This window comes from Chelonoidis abingdonii, chromosome 14 (assembly GCF_003597395.2).
Source record: "Chelonoidis abingdonii isolate Lonesome George chromosome 14, CheloAbing_2.0, whole genome shotgun sequence".
NCBI lineage: Eukaryota > Metazoa > Chordata > Testudines > Testudinidae > Chelonoidis > Chelonoidis abingdonii.
In genome coordinates this window covers 23,370,091-23,375,362 of record NC_133782.1, presented here as the reverse complement: position 1 = coordinate 23,375,362, position 5,272 = coordinate 23,370,091, and positions in this window count along the sequence as shown.

Sequence of the window (5,272 nt, the reverse complement as noted above, 5' to 3'; positions counted from 1 at the left end):
CAAAAGCAAGGGAGGGTTTTGTTTCCAATTCAGAGGAGCTGGGGGCACTTTCATCTCCGGACAATACTTCCAGTTTCACCAGGGCACTGATGCCCACTAGTCTCACCCCCAAAAAGAAGTCTATTTATTTCTGCTCCCTTATTAACTGCATCACTTGTTCTCTGCCTGCAAATTAGAAGCTTGCTGGGGAACCCTTCTCCAAGTAATATCAGCCAATTTTAGTACTCAAAGGCACAATTACGGTTGCATTGGTGTAGCATAGGCTACATGTCTAAACTTGCAGCCTGCTTCCTTGCCACAAGAATTTTGCCATTCATCCAGTGGGAGCCAGAGCAGGCCCCTGAGGAGGAATTCAATTGTTTTCTTAGTCATACAATTCTTTTTTTATGGCAAAAGTCGTGTGACATTTTCCTCATTTGCCATTCATGTCAATAGCGATTTGGGACCAACTTAGGACAGCATTATATTTAGCATATTGATCTTTTTCCTTTGAAAATTGTGCATTGAAAGACAACTTGGTTGCCTCAGTTTACCCCACACTAGGTCTTCAATAAAACCAGACAAATCCTTGCATCATGCACAAAAAAAAGCTGCTAGGTGACAGCTGGAACAAGCTCGCTCTCGGTACCTGCAATAAGAATGCAACAGTGGTTTTCACAATATGGCTACCAGTTTCATGAGAGGGCTATGAAAGATGACATCAGATACAAATCACTTTGTAATAACCGAGCATCTTTATAATCCTACCTCAACAATCCAAAAACATTCCTCAGTGGAATTTCTAGTTTTATTTTTCAAGATATTTTAGGGGAAATGATAAATGGAATTACATTGATCTTAATGAAAGTCAAGATGGGCACATTGCATAGGTGATCTGAGGAAATACAGAATTTAGTTTTTGAAGTGAAGACCTTAAAAAGAGAGATGACATAATAGTAAGATCTGATATAGCTATTTTCATCAATAAATCCCAAAGTGTTTTACAATGGAGAGCAAGTACTATTAGTCCCAATTTACAGGTTGGAAAACTGATACAGAGAGGTGAAATGATTGCTCACGGCTACACAGAAGGTGGTCAATGGTAGAGGCTGGACTAGAACCCACATATCTTTACCTTCTGTCCACAGTCGCATAACGTGCATCATCCTGCATCCCTCACATGTCTACAGGTTAGAGCAAGGAACTGGAAGTCACAACTCCTTGTTCTGTTGCTGACTGGCTGTGCGGTCTTGCAAAGTTACTTTAGCTTCCTAGACTTCAGTTTGTACCCAGTGTGCAATATGGAAATACTACTTGCTTGACAGTGGTGTTTTGCAGCTTAATTTGTTTAAGATTCTCTGATGAAAGACATTGTATGAAGTACTAGAGATGGACAAGCGGACAGAATTCCATCCCATACAATTTAGCATCATTTTACAATTTTTCCCCCTCCCCTCCCCCTAAACCTCCCCTGAATTTCAGGTATCTCTAGATTAAGTTTAAATGAGCACACATCCATTACACAGATAGATATGCTATAGCAGTGATTTTGTTTCTTGGTTCACAAATCTTGCATGTTACCATAATTGTACTATCTGAACTTCAGGTCAGCTCTAGTAAGCACTATACTCCATCAGTTCTAAGCAGCAAAGCATGTCCTTCACAATGGATATTTCCTCCACATGTGCGTGACTCCACTCGGATGTTTTATTGTGTTCAAATGTTATTGTGAACTTTGTGTTGTGCTCAAAGGTTACAAATCTTTTTAATCTATGTTCACAGATGTCTCCTCCAGCAGCCAAGTAGTGTTTCCTTTACCTTACAAAGTCTTCCCTTTCCTTGCCCTCTGCATTGACTGCAATGGGATGCTCATTTCTGCTGTAGGACTGCACTCATGACTTATATGCCAAGTTTACAAAGAGTAACCTTGGAGAAGCAATTATTTGGTCATGTTTAATGTTACCAGTGTTGTGTGTGACCCCCGCCCCCCCCCGTTATTAATGGGTTTTTTTGGCAAGGCACCATATCATGTACTAGTAATAGCAAAATTCTCTCTCTCTCTCGCTCTTTTTTTACCCCCCCCCATTGACAAAAGGCTTTTTTAGTATGTACTGGAGTTTAGTAAAACCTGAAGTTCTTCTGCACTAGTGGCTTTAAGTAGCTCACGTATTTATTTTACCAGCAATGAGTGATGTAGTTGCATAACATGCTTACTCAAAATGATTCTTAAAGAAATCTAGGGTGCAAAACTTCAGACACTTAGGGTGTGATTGCTCCCCCTATTGGAAATACAGCACACTCAGACACAGCTGGGTGTGGAAGGGACAACATAAATGTGGCATTAAGCCATTTTTGTGGCTCTGGGATTTGGGATTAGTTGGGAACTGGTGTGGCCCCAGCATAATTCTGCTATTCAGAATGGAAACAGAGCTTTGTGCTAGGACTCCATTCCCTCATGCCCCCTACAGGCCCCTTCTGCCCACAGCCTCACTCCTAGCACATTCCCGCACACTAAGACTGGCCAGGAGCTCTGCCTATATTGGAATGCTCTCCCAGTCCCTGTACACCAGCACAGTGCTGCACAGAACCTGTAACAGCAGAAATAATCTCTCCCTTACTAGTGTGTCAGAAGACAACATTAATTGAAGACAAAGGGACTACTTACAGTAATAAATGTTTGCAGGATGAGGTCCAGAGTTATTAGAGACAGTGGTGCTGTGCATGTGGCACCTACAAAGGCTATTGGAGAGCTTTGTGAATTGGGTCATATTTCCATATATTGAGCCCTAGAACTTCACATGGATTGAAAATAGCTTCTACATGACTAATGTATCCATTCAGATCATTCTTGGTGCCAATTTATTCACAAATCGGGAGACATTACAAATCCTACAGTAGACAAAATAAGACAGTGCAGCCAGCCATTGGCTGGAATATTTTTAGCTTACAACACCTGTACTTCACGATACATCCGCAAACAAAGTTTGTCCGAACAGTCTTAGAAGTGTTGCTTGTAACACCCAAGGGAATGCCTTTAGCTCAGGTCCCAGATGGACATTTGTACTCTGCAACTGTTTCTCCATGGTGCAGATGGGAAATCACAGGCATTATAGCCACACCAGTTCAGCCAGCCCTCCTAATTCTACCCTGCAATGCCTCTCCTCCTGTTTGGTCTTATCCAGAACCCCTGTTCTCAGCTAAAGTGCTGAAGCACCTACCCCACAGTGTTTCAACAACCCCACAATGCACCAGGTACAGGAACAAAATCTACGTAACAAAGAATCCTCAAGCCTCATCCCTTCGGTCCCCCTAAAACACACACTACTCACAGCACTCCATGGTATACAGAAGTACCTCTGCCTACAGCTATGCATATACCGCTCCACACCACTTACACAGCAGAAAAACACCCAATTTTGCTTCACCCTCAGACAACCTGCCCCTGACTAAATATAAATGCTACATAAGAAGAGCCCACAGCAATGACTGTCATTTGGTGGTACAAACTTGAGCCTGGGCAATAGTTTTGGGAAGTTGTGTATGCAACTCCTAGTGAACAGAGTGTTCTCTCTTGAGTATCTTGTCTTCTTGTGACCCATCAACTGCCCTGTCAAATCTTTTCAAGATTCTAAATCCTGATGCAAGGGTTACAATGTAACCATGAGCAACCATTCATCCAACCATTACCAAAACAACTTACAATGATTTCTGCAGATTGTGACCCATCCAACACACACACACGTTACAGACCATCTAGACACACAAGGTAGGGGAAGGCCTGATTGCTCACTGGCTTTTTTTTTTTTTTTTTTTTTTTTTTTAAATACAAACAGCTTTAATCCAAGTCCAAGTCCTTTTCTTTCTACCATTGAGGGTAAGAAAGTTCTTGGGGATTTTTATGTGGCTCAATTTAAAAATAGTTTGGGGAACAAACAGTTGGGTTTGTTACCTTCCTCCCTTTAAAAATCTTTTAGTGAAGCATCTCCCTGGCACTTCCCTATTGTATATACTTATGTCAAATTATTATAATGTGTGTGTAAGTGTTATGTTCTGGATCCATCTTAACACTTCAGGCCCGATTCTATTACTACTGATGTAAGAACAGAATTGAAGTCAACAAAGTCACACTAGCGTAAGTGAAAAGAGAATCAGGCCCTTCCTTATTATGCCATATTTACAGTGTGGTAGTATCCTGAGGCTCCAAGTCACAATCATTGTACTAGGTGCTGTATACTGAAGATGTGGCCCCCGCTCTGAAGAGTTCACATGTGGTGAAGGATGCTTTACAAGCTTCATCCAGCCACGTGCTGGGAAAATTGTTGCCAGAAGAGCACTAGGTACAGTTTCTACACTCTGATCTTGTCTCCTCCAAAATCCATAAGTCACACCTTGCTAGCCCTCTGCACGTCAGACCAATGGAGGGACAGTCCACCAAAGGGTTTAAAGGCAAAGTGTTATAGGATGCGTGTGTTTGCACACACCCCATTCCACCCATGACTTCTGTGCAAACTCAGACACTCAATCACTCCTGTCTCTGGTTCCTAACCTGCCTTAAAGCAGAGGGATGTGTGGACAAACCCAAAATGAGTGAAATATGCATTCAGCGTGACGCTATTTTTGCAGCATTTCCCCCCCCCCCCCACTTGCTTTCAGGCTAGAACTTGAGTGTCATGTTTCAGGTCTGAAAAGCTAAAACCATCTCTTTCAAAACCAAGCTGCTGGGGATTCTGCTAAGCACTCTCTAGTACCACCGCAGGGTTTGGCTCCAATTTTGTTTTACAATTCTTTACAGAAAGTAGTTTTGCAATGAACAGAAATTACCAAAGCAAAGATCGATGCTAAGGACCATCTGCTTTTACTGCGGTTAGAAAATAAAACCCAGAGTTGTAACACACTAAACCAAAATCAGAAAAGTTCTTATTCCTGCTGCAGATCAAAATGTTTTTGATTCTGTCACATTATATGTTGGACAATGTTACTGTACTGTTCAAAGTCAGGAGAACTCCATTACATCAAATGGGCAGGGGAGAGGGGGTCACACTTAGCAGACATTTTAATACCACTCTTGAGCCTCTTCTGTGCTGAGGGTTGGTTAGGCCCCTGTTACAGGTTAAGATCAGTATTGAGGTATGCACTAGTTGTACTTGGCTCCAGACTAGGGGCTGTTCTGGAAACCAGAAGCCTGAGCACCCACACTGTCTCCCAATATACTCCCTGAGCTTGGGCTGGCATAGAGCTGTTTACACCAACTCTATAGGTGCTGAGGTATTTCTCTGTGCTGGAATCATCTGAC